Genomic DNA, 12,521 nt, shown 5'->3' with positions numbered 1-12,521 from the left:
ACCTTGTTTTCTCCTTTTGTTCCTCTTTAAAAATTGGTACTTAATTCATTCTTTAGAAATCATTAACATATTAAAACCTCAAGTGATGTTATGCTAGATGGAGTAACCAAATACTTGAATATTGTTTTATGTGCCATGATGAGAGAACGTAGGAATGAATGGGAAATGTAGGAACTCAAGTTTATTTTTGCATATTCAGTGTTTGCAGTGGAAAAATTGTGATGATGATTGCCATTTTTACTTTGGTAAATTTTTTTAATGGATAAAATATATCTGAGCTGCTTCTCAACTGATAGTGAATTAACACTATTTTTGGTGACAGGATGCATTGGCGAAGCAAATACTTCAATGTTCTACATTCAAATACAATACATCAAAGGAAGAGATGTTTTGACAGAGAGAAGAAATCTTGTTCTACTCCTGTCAGTGAATCAGTCCATGCCTTCATTTATAGGAAGCTTGAAGAATGTTTAGTACATTGTTGACAAGTGGACTTCAGAGGAATCTAATTAGTATCTTTTTTTCCCCTCCTAGATAAGTGGAGACAGGAAGGTAATTATAGAATCTCAAAGTTTGGTTCTGGAATTAAAGCCCAATTTAATATAGTTTAAAGCCTTTATCTCTTCAAGCCACCTAGTACTGCTTTTTTTGATTTTTTGGCACTTCATCCATATTAATGCATCTAATGACAGGTACCCTGAAAAGGCAGAAATGAATCTCTTTCCTTTGACACATCGTCCGTGGCTGGTGGTACAAAGCATATCTTTCAATGTGTACCTGCATGGACTCTAGGTTTGAGAGAATGATATACACTTCTATTTTATGCCTGTAGGATTCAAAAGGCCTTTTCAAATATTCATGTCTTTTCTTTCTTTTTATTCTCTGCTGGTATGTGTTAGGTGAGGAGAAGAATGTCAGAGTCTCTGGAGTTTCATTGTAGGTTTTATTCTTGCCTGAGGGGGGAAATATATTGAAACTTTGCTGGTCAAGCTGTTCACTTTTTCTCATAACATGTCTAATAATTGCAAAGCAGTTTGTTCAAATAATTTAGTCAAGGCTGTGCATAGCTATTATGACAGACTGTGAAATGAGTTATTGGGTAGACGGGTCAATCAATCCACAGCACCTGAGAATGACAGCCCCCTTGTACATCTGTGACAGTGGAGAAGTTAAGGAGACACAGACGTGTGTGTGTGTGTGTGTGTGTGTGTGTGTGTGTGTGTGTGCACTGTGACAGGTCTTCTGTGACTCTGTGACTCTGATCTTGTTTCAGCTTGGGTCATAATTCTCATGTTTCATGCATCAGGTTAAGAGGATTTGTGCTGAGGTAGGGCTCTTGTGGCTTGGCAGACAGAAGTCCTCAAGGATAATCTCTGCTGAGGATCAGGGTGCAACTCTGTTCTACTGGAATGTCGGTTCCTTGTATCTTCTTTTGCACATTTTTTGCAAACTTAAAATACACATCACATCACTTTATGTACTCCCCTCAGTTTTCTCGACCCAGTACTTTCCTTCCCTCTCCTTTCTTCTTTCCTTCCTTCCCTCCATCCGTTCCTCTCATTTTTTTTTGCTCCAGTGCTGGAGTTTGAACTCAGAGACTCATGTTCTCACTTGTCTTTTTATTTATCTCTCAAGACTGATTCTCTACCACTCCAGCCACATCTCCATTTCCAGTCTTTTGTTGGTTAATTGGAGATAAGTGTCCCACATGTTTTTTTTTTTTTTTTGGAGGGGGATTAGGTTGTGGGGCTTGTTCTCTGGGCCTGGGCACTGTCCCTAAGCTCTTCAGCTCAAGGCTGGTGCTCTACCCCTTGAGCCACAGTGTAATTTCCAGTTTTCTGGTGGTTAACTGGAGATAAGAATCTAACAGTCTTTAGTGTCTTGGCTAACTTTGAACTGTGATCCTCAGATCCCAGCCTCCTAAGTAGCTAGGATTACAGGTGTGAGACACCAATGCCTGCCTCCCACATGATTTTATGCCAAATCTAGCTTTAAACCACAATCCTCTCAGATAATATCCACTTGAGTAGCTAGGATTACAGACATGAGCAATGGCACTGCTGTTGTTGGTGTTTATTATTATTATTATTATTTTGAGCCCCCATGACAAAGGTCTTGGGGGCTACAGGAAACAGAAATGAAGGCTTATGTGTTTTAGTGGAGGTTTCAGGGTCCACAGAACACAAGGGACCCTCTGTGACCCCAACCTCACAGCTCCAGCCCTTCTCCTCCTCTGGCACCACACATGCCCTGCTGGATTTTATTATTTTGTTATTCATTTTAACAGCTTCTGTGGTTTAACTTTCTTCATCTCAACAAGGAAGGAAGAAAAAAAAGAAGAAAATCAACTGATGAGAAAGTCATTTGGAGGATTTTAGCTAATTAACCTTTACATAATAATTACAAATTTATAACTTTCTTCTCTTCAATAAAAACTCATGTATTTAGTTAGCTTCAGGGAAACTAGGAGAAAGAAATAAAATAGCAGTATAGTAATTCATCATATTTAATAAAACAGAGTAGTGGCTTCAAGGAACTGTAGTCTTTTAAAACTCTAGACATAAAAAGCATAAAAAGAAGGACTTAAAACTATAATTTCCCCAGTATTTAAAGTACCAGCTTCATTTTGAGTGAAGTAAATAATTTGTCAAGTCTTTTCAAAGTGGAATATAATACTGAAATTTAACATGCATTAAAAAGAGTAGATAATCGAAAAATGACCCAAATGACTGCACTAACACTTAAATAGGTTTTCACTCTCCACACCAAAAAAGAGTCATTAGGAACAGCAATAATATTTACTTCCAGGCCAGCAGTTTGGTCTAGTGGTAGAGTGCTTGCCTAACATGCACGAAGACCTCAGTTGGATTCCTTGGAACCATATACATAGAAAAAAGCCAGAAGTGGTGCTGAGGCTCAAGTGGTAGAGCTCTATGTTTGAGAAAGCCCAAGGACAATGCTCAGGCCCTGAGCTCAAGCCCAGGACTAGCAATAAATAAATAAATGTTTACTTTCCCAAAATTATCTTTTTTTTTTTTGTGGGTCTTGGGGCTTGAAATCGGCCTGGGCTCTGTCCCTGAGTTCTTCAGCTCAAGGCCACCGCCCTACCCTTGAGCCAAGCCCCACTTCCCATTTTCTAGAGGTTAATATTGGAAATAAGAGTCTCAGGTCCTTTTGTGCCCAGGCTGGCTTTGAACCTTGATCCTTGGATCTCAGCTCCCTGAGTACCTAGGATTACAGGGATGAGCCACCGAGCCTGGCTCTCCAAAAATTCTTTATGATGTGCCATGCACACATTCCTGGTGTGCATTTCTGGTGCCTGGACTCACATTCTTGGTTTCAGTGGGCATTGTGCCTAGGCAATTAGGGAAGGATTGGGTTCAATCAATGAACTGAAATGTTTGTAACACATGGTAGCATTATACCTATTAATTCTGAACATATTGGCCCTGTAATTTGGGTTAAAGACTGTAATGATTACAGAGCACAGCAAATGTAAATCAAGCCTGCTTAGCAAAAAGAGCTGTGTCCACCTATCAGGGTGCAGCTTGGCTTCACTTGGAATGGATTGCATGACTTTGGTATGGTATGTTATTTGTAAAGGTATACAGGTAGGGATGAGAAGAACTGTTGGATTCTGGATTATACTTGTTCTCCAATGCAAGTACTGAGGTAATTGCAGAGCACAGTAGAAGCCAAAGGAGAGTTCAGACTGGTGCAAATATTGTTATGTGTCTTTTGCTGGAGTGGATTTGGCAATCTTCACCAAGGACATTCTGAAGAGCAAGTGTGTAGAATAGCTCCATTTGACTAAAACCAATAAATCCTGGGTAAACTAACTTAAGGTGAAGCTTTTTCCATGCTAAGGCAGCAGGAGGATGATGGTATGACGTATTTCTTTGCTCATGACTACAGGCACTCAGTGTGTCTAATAGCAAGTAAAATTAAGCTATCCTGGGATATCATTGGGAGAAGTTTTGTTTTTGAATGTCCCAGGTCTAAAGATGATGCACTATGTCACTGGGTTAGGGGCATGTAATTTTTTTCTTAAGGTAGAAGGAAATATCATTTCTTTTTTCCAGTCCTGGAGCTTGGACTCAGGGCTTGGACACTGTCCCTGAGTTTCTTTGACTCAAAGCTAGCATTGTACCACTTGAGCCACAGAGCCACTTCTGGCTTTTTCTGCATATGTGGTCCTGAAGAATAGAACACAGGGTTTCATGCATGCTAAGCAAGAACTCTATCACTGAGTCACATTCCCAGCCCCAGAAGGAAATTTCTTGACTATGATAGTAAATGTGTCTTTTTGTTATATGAAAAGCTTAATATCTAGGTGTAAACATGGCTCATTTTAGAGACTGGTTGTTGTGGGAGATACAATTAAAATATGTTCCTTTTCTGTGCTCCTTAAACTTCATTACTTAAATTTATTAACCCAATTGAGTACGTGTGTCCTAGGCTCTCACTCTTCTGTCTTTGTCACCTTTTAGGCATCTGAACAATCCTCATCCTTAATAGTCTATCTGTAAAGAACAAACCATTATTGTTATTATATATTATTGTATAGAATTTAGCACACTAAGCTCATTTATAATTTTCAAATGTATTTGTTGGAGAGTTTTTGTACTGAGAAACACCTCGTTTTTAGTGTAATAATATTCTTCAATATAAAGTTTTCAAATTTTATACTTGGTAAAAAGGCATCAAATACATAAAAAGCTATCAGCAATATCCCTGAAGTTTTTGAGGTTGTACCTTTCCTGCCTGCCATTTCCTACACATGGGAGGAATTGTTAGGGAAAGATTATTTCAGTGATTTATTACCATATTTGACAGAACTTTTAATAATCCACAGATTCCAGTGGCTAAATAGCAGTATGGGGTTTTAAAGAGAATAGCCTGATATACTTCTTGTACCCAAGGAGGTATATAAAATTTAATGGGTATAGGAAAAAGACAACAAATTCAAATAAAAGACACATGCAAGTGTTAATTTAGAGAACTAGCAGAATGGCTGATATCAGAGTAGCTAACTATTTGCTTGACATCTTTTCTTCAGGTCAAAAATTAGACGTGTTCAGAAAAAATTGATGTGTCTTGTGTAATTCTGCACACAGTGTGCTTTGTTTAATGAGTATGATATTTTATAATATTTAAAGATTAATTACATAGAAGTAAATGCTGAAAATCTAATTTAAATATTATAGAGTTGAATTGAATATAATATACTCCAGTTTGAAAATGACAAGATGATATAGTTTTTAATGTTTTTGAATTATATTTTTTAAAATTTATTTTTTATTATCTTACATTAGTTACACAATTTATAAACAAGTCATATGTAGTAGTTAATTTGTGGCACAGTAGATATTGATCAATGTCACACCTTTTCTCTCCTATCTCTTGAACTCCATCCATCTCCCCAGGTTACCTTGTTCCATTTTTGCATATGTATTCTGAATATTATGAATGTATTAGTCCACCATTCCATTCTCTATGTGTGAGACCTACTACCTTTCAATTTCACTTCCATTAGACAAAACATATCGCAGCTTCCTGGAATTAATTTTGTCAACTGTATTATCATTCGTGAAAGGAATTACACCTTTGGCATCTATCTGTGTGTGGTATATCACACTTTGTTCAGTTAGATTGTGTATGTATGTAGTTTTCAAGCCTCTCAATACATCAATTGGGAAACTTTTAAGCTCTCTTGGGATTGCATTACAATCAAACTGAGATGGGTCTATGTATGGGATTTTAAAACCTCTTCTGGTCAGGATATTGTGACGTTAGCATTGCAAAACACAATTCTCTATTTTCAAACTGAGTTAATTGGAGTCACAGATCTTCCATTCTGGTTTCCCTCATGCGTAATAATTAGTACAAACCTAGGACTCTTCTAGCAGAGGATTACAATAGCTCAAACCCTAGATACATAAGGCCATTTGGGTGAGGCCAAATTAATGGACCTTCAGGACATGAAAACAAGAGCTTAATTACGAGTGACTTGTTCTTAATGCACTAAGTTTTTTTCTCTTCTCATGTGTTGCCTTTTGGTTAATCTCATATTGTTACAGTATTTGACTTTGTTACCTAGTACATTATATATACATGTTTATTTGCTTATTTGAAATAGGAGGGGAAAAAGATGAGGGGAGTGGGTGAGGGGAGTGAAATGGGGACAAAAATATGAGAAGGGATATCAATGCATGAGAAGTAATGTATCTCTAGCTGGTGAATATAACTATAACCCCTCTACACATTAAAATAAAATTTAGAAAATTGTAAAAAATAAACAATGACTAAAACTTTGCACAAATGTGGTGAAATCTACTATTCTATACATCTAAGAAGTCAAATACCTCCAAGTAGAATAAACACAAAAAATACACATTCTGACATATCCATGTCAATATGTTGAAAGCCAAAGGGTAAAAAATATTTTTAAAGCTGTAAGAGAAAAATGACTCAATGCATACAAGAAATAGCACAGTAAGATTAATAGCTGATTTTTCATCAAAACAGTGAAGGCTAGGAGGCAGAGAGGTAACATCCAGTGCTACAAATAGAAAACCAAAAATCGTCTATCAGGAAAACCATCTTTCAAACCTGAAAGTGAAACAAAGACATGCTAAGAAAGGAAAGGAAAAGAAGAAAAATAAACCTCCTAGAATTTGTTGCCAGAAGACATATCTTACAAGAATGTTTGATGAACAAAAAGTTCATCAAAATGAAAGCTCAGGAATTAGACTCTAATTTTAATCCACACCAAGATTAATGATCTTAATTCAAAAGTAATTATTTAGATAACTTTAAAAGCAGCAACTTTAAAAAGAGCATAATTCTTCTTCCTGATTGGAAATATCAAAAGATCTAAAATTAGTGAAGAGATCAACCTAGTAAATTCAACTCTAGTCAACAAGGAAAAGGTTGGGCGCCAGTGATTTCAATGCTTTATTCCATCACTGGTATAGGCTGTGCAGTTTAGGGGAAAGAATCCCTTCTATGCTTAATGCCACTTTTTTTGTTGATGTCCAAACCAGGTAAAGATATCAGAGAAAGCAATATCATTGTAGGAACCCCTCAGAAAAGCTCCGCCATAAAGTAACTCTCAAACTGAATCCAGTGATGAAAAATGAATCGCTCAGCACATCTAAGTAAGATCTACCTCAGGAATGCAGTATTCAGTCTAACATCTGAAATCAATTAGTGTAATACATTGTAGTAATATAATAAAAATTAAAATCAGCTTTACAATCTCAATATTTGCACAAAACATTTGAAAAATGCAATTTCATTTAATGAAAAGAAAACAGAGTAGACATGGGAAAGCGTCTTCTCAGCCTATTGTAAAATTTTGATCAGAAAACCACCTTCAACCACGGTCAAATAAAACTGAAAAGGCTGATTGCTTCATTGCTGGGCTCAGGAACACAAAACTGCTGTCCTTTCTCCTATTTAACATTCTATTGAAATTCTGACTAGGTTTATTAGAGAACATGAAGTAACTAAAGATAGCCAGATTCCAAAGCAAGAAGAAAATAACCTTTATATGGAGATGGAATGGTCTCATACCTTAAGGAATAAATATATGTGTATGCACACACAAATACACATACACGAGACCACATATACAATTCTAAGAACTAAAATATCAATTGAACCATGCTGCAAGACATAAAAGTCAATACACAAAAATCATATATATATTTATACACAAAATTGTATCTCTAACCAGTAGCAATAAAGTGTATGAATGTAACATTAAGAAAGTAATTTAATTGCTACAATATAATAAAACACTAAGGTATAAATTTAATGAAAAAGTTAAGAAAAACTGGTACTAAAACTATAAAGTCTCATTGTAAGATATTAATGATTGAAACCCTTTGCTCATGGATTGGAAGATGTGGTACTATTAAGATTGTAATACCAGCTAAATTATACTGTAGAGGCAATGCAATCCCACCAAAATCCCATTTGGATTTAATATAGAAACTGATTTTCAATTCATATCTGGTGAGAGACCTGTATCAAAAAGCTATAAAGAACCCCAACAAATCAACAATAAGATTTCTGATTAAAAGGCAGATTTGTATAGAAAGAAAAAGATGCAAATAAACATGTAAGAAGGATGTTTTACAACATTTATAATTATCAGTCAGTAGATACGTAAGTCAAACTCCTAAAATAGCATTCACAGCTAGTATTATGGCCAGGAAAACCAAAGGCAGACATTACCTTTTGTGAATGATTCGGGATTGCTGTGATGACTGGTTCAGCCACTTGGGAAGCAGCTTGATAATTGCTGAAAAATTAAACATAGAGATAACTTATTACCCAACAATTTTATTTCCACCAGAGAAGCTTCTACCAAAGCATTCTTAGTAACATCATTTGGGATCATTGAGAGGTAGAAGTGGAATATCCAAATACAACATGTGATTATTTATACAATGGGAGACTATGTAGCTATCAAAAGTGAGTCACCAGCATATGTGAAACTTGGTTGAACCTTGGAAACTAATAGCAAATGAAGGAAACTAGTTACACAAAAGGACTACTTGTTTTATGATCTCATCTATATGTATCTAAAGTAGGCAAACCTAGGGAGAGGAAATTAATGGGTTTATGGGAGGCGATGGAGTAATGGGAGGTGTATGAGTTCCTTTAACAGGAAATAAAGCTTGATCTGCACAGAAGCAATGGAATTCTTCCTCCTTCATGGACATGAGACTCTGGATTCAGTACCTAACAGTGTCAGAAGTGAATGAAACTAGGTTGCAATATTGGTTACACTTATTATGGAGTAGGACAGTTTTTTTGGTTGTGGAGCTTGATCTCTGGCCCTGGGCTCTGTCCTGCAGCTCTTCAGCTCAAGGCTGATGCTCTACCACTTGAGCCACAGTGAGTGTCACTTCCAGTTTTCTGGTGATTAATTGGAAATGAGTCTCATAGACTCTCATGCCCAGGCTGGTTTTGAAGCATGATCCTCAGATCTCAGACTCCTGAGTAGCTGGGATTACCAGCATGAGCCACCAGTGCCCGGCTTGAGTGGAACATTTTAAATGGGTTAGTTGCATGATATATTAATGACATTTCAAATAGGTGACTTTTAAGTAATAAAATAATAGAATCTCTTCAAAAGAAATCCTCATAGAAACAACCATCCCATTAAAAGATGGGCCAAAGACTTAAATAGAGACTTCTCTGAAAAGGAACTAAGAATGGCCTATAGACACATCTCTGGCCATAAAAGAAATGCAAATCAAAACAACTCTAAGATTCCACCTCACTCCAGTTAGAATGGCCATGATCAAGAAATCTACTAATAACAGATGCTGAGGGGATGTGGCCAGGAGGGATCACCACTACACTGTTGGTGGGAGTGTAAATTTGTTCAACCACTATGGAAAGCAGTATGGTGGTTTCTCAAAGACTGAACATAGAGCTCCCTTAAGACCCAGCAATTCCACTCCTTGGCATTTACCCAAATGTCCAGAAACAAGGACATACCACAGCCATTAGCTCAGCGAAGTTGATTGCAGCATTTATTTATCATAGCTAAGATATGATACCAACCCAGATGCCCCTAAGTTGATGAATGGATCAAGAAGATGTGGCACAAAAGTATAATAGATGAAAACAATTCTGTTAATTAGCTTTCCACCTCTATCATGAAATGCCTGAGATAATTAATACATAAAGAAGAAAAGTTTACTCTGGCTCATGATACTATTATTCATCCACAAAGAAGAATGAAATTCTGTCATTCTCCAGGACATGCAATTGTTGTGCCAAGATTGTGCCATGTTCTGGGAATGACCCCCTCGCCTTGCTTAGGGCCCATATACTAGAAATCAAAAACACATGCTAGCCCGGATTAGATGCTCAGTGGTTAGAGACCTGAGCTCTGACTAATCTTGAAGCGACCAGTGGTTTAAAGTTACCAAACAGCCAATCAGGTGATGTTAACTATGGAATTGCCCTAAAACTTGTTTGTATAAAAGCTGTATAAAACCCTTGTTCGGGACCTCTTAGCGTTGCCGGCTACGGGTACTCAGAGGTCCGAGTTTAAACTCGTAATAAACGACCTTTGCTTTTTAGCTTTGACTGTGGCCTCTGGTGGTCTTTACGGGGTTCTAGGAATTCAGGTACAATAGCAATGATTTGGAAACCACCATTTTAAGCAAAGCAAGCCCAGCTTGCTAATATAATAAGTATATAGGCATATATATATGAGAACTCTAAATTGAAATACATGTATGAGCGAGGTAACATGGTGAAACCTCTTTGAACAATTCACATGTACGTAACAAACAGAATATTAGAAAATTGAAGCATGTCTTTTCTGAGGCAATGCTCCTAATTGGAGGCAGGTTGATAAGAGAGGGGAGACAGGTAAATACAGTCAAAAGGTTTTGCATACATTATGTGAAAATGGAATAAGGAAACTGGCTGAGAGAGGTTTTTGAAAAGGAGGAAAGAATGGGGAAATTGACCAAAGGGGTGACAGTAACCAAGACGCCATGTATACAAATATACACTGTTAAACCAAACCCATCTAGTCCAAATAATTGATACTGATAAAAAGAAGATACAGGATGTGAACAGACAGGGAGAAATCAATGGGAACAAGAAGAGAATACATCCCAGATTCTCAGGAACAAATATCTGCAGAAACAGATCGACTCCATTTTCTATGTCCATGTTCCAGGTCCTCCAGTGTTCTAATTGAAGAACTGCAATTTAGGGTGTCACATTATCCACTTACCATGTAGGAAATAGGTGGGACTTTTCTAGAGGAAAAACAATCGGACATGTAGATAACAAAAACTGTGAAGTAAGTGTAATGTGAAAGGGGAAGGGTGAGTGTGGGGAAATGAAATAATTTAAAAGAAATATGGTAATAGTTGTATCCTTTGAGAGGGAATTCCCTTCCTTTCTTCCTTCCTTCCTTCCTTCCTTCCTTCCTTCCTTCCTTCCTTCCTTCCTCCCTCCCTCCCTCCCTCCCTCCCTCCCTCCCTTCCTTTCTTCCTTCTTTCCCTCCCCTCCCTCTTTCTCTCTCTCTTTCTCTCCCTCTATCTCTCTTTCTGCAGATCCTGGGGCTTGAACGCAGAGCCTGAGTGCTGTCGGCTCAAGGCTAGCACTCTATCATTTGAGCCACAGCTTCACTTCTAGTTTTGTTTTGTTTTTTTTTCTAAGTGGAGATAGTGTCTTAGAGCCTTTCTGGGCTGGCTTTGAATCCCAGTCGTCAGATCTTGCCAGCCTCCTGAGTAGCTAAGATTATAGGCATGACCACCAGTGCCTGGTGGGACTTTTCTGAGTATGGGTATGGATCAGTTGGTAAGATCATTGTAAACTAACCAACATGGTAGAAGGTGGTATAGAATGTGTACATGAGTGTGTGTGTGTGTGTGCGTGTGTGTGTGAATATGAGTATGAGGGGGAAGAGAGCTACTCCTTTCACTTCTTTTCCTTGAGTTATAACTCTGTCTCAGATGACTCTGGACTTACAGATGACTCTGCTCTCATTTGCAAACTGTATGTCTTTTTTTCCTGTTATCTGATGATAAAACAGAATACCACAGATCAAATGATATATAAACAGAAATGGCTTATTTCACATATCTCTGGGAGGTGGGAAGTCAAATATTAAGATTTCTATATCTAGGGTAGGCTTTCTTGTTTTGTCATCCTGATATGGAGGGGTGAGAAAGATAAGAGAAAGTAAGAGAGATACAGGAACATAGAAAGACAAAGACACAGAGACTAAGATTAGACCTGAAGTTTTAGAGTTGAAGTTTTATAATTGACATGGATCCATTCACAAAGTGGAAGCCCTCATAATTTAAACACTTTCCATTAGATCCCACACTGTAATGTGATTGCTCAGGAGTGAGTTGCCAATGAAAGATTTTTTGTAGAGATGCAGAAAACTACAGCAGAACCCTTAGGTTTGCCTTTCTTCATTATCTTTACAAAGGGAAAAATAACTTTCTTGTAATTCAAGAATTATAATTCTACTATTTTTTATAGTCTTATCGTTTCAAACTTCAATCATAGCTCTTTAGTGGTTTCCTTATGAATAGGTATATTTATAAGCTTTCTACTCTAAATTCACATTTATTTAGATAATTTATCAGCCCAGGATAAAATTTAAAAGTTATATGAAATACCTCATGAAATTTAAGCTTCTCTCCCTCCCTTTACCCTAACTAGACAGCAATTCGTTCGGTGTGATATTGTATTATAACTTCTTTCCTAGACTTTCAAACATTTTTCCCATGGAAAATCTTATATTTGATCTTCTAAACAAATGTTAGGTTATTATAAACAATATTTTATATACTATCTCCTCCATTCTGCATTGCATGTTAATCTTATTTTCGGTAGCACAATTTCCATACAAATTGTAAAATCAAAAATGAGAAGAAAACTTGATCACTTTAGCATTAAATATCTTTGCTGGCTGACACAATTTCATATATCTTAACTACTAATGAATAAAGTATATA

Source organism: Megascapheus bottae, chromosome 14 (genome assembly GCF_031878675.1).
Source record: "Megascapheus bottae isolate mThoBot1 chromosome 14, mThoBot2.hap1, whole genome shotgun sequence".
In the NCBI taxonomy this organism is placed as follows: Eukaryota; Metazoa; Chordata; class Mammalia; order Rodentia; family Geomyidae; genus Megascapheus; species Megascapheus bottae.
The sequence above is the reverse complement of the archived record's forward strand: the minus strand, read 5'-3'. Positions refer to the sequence as shown.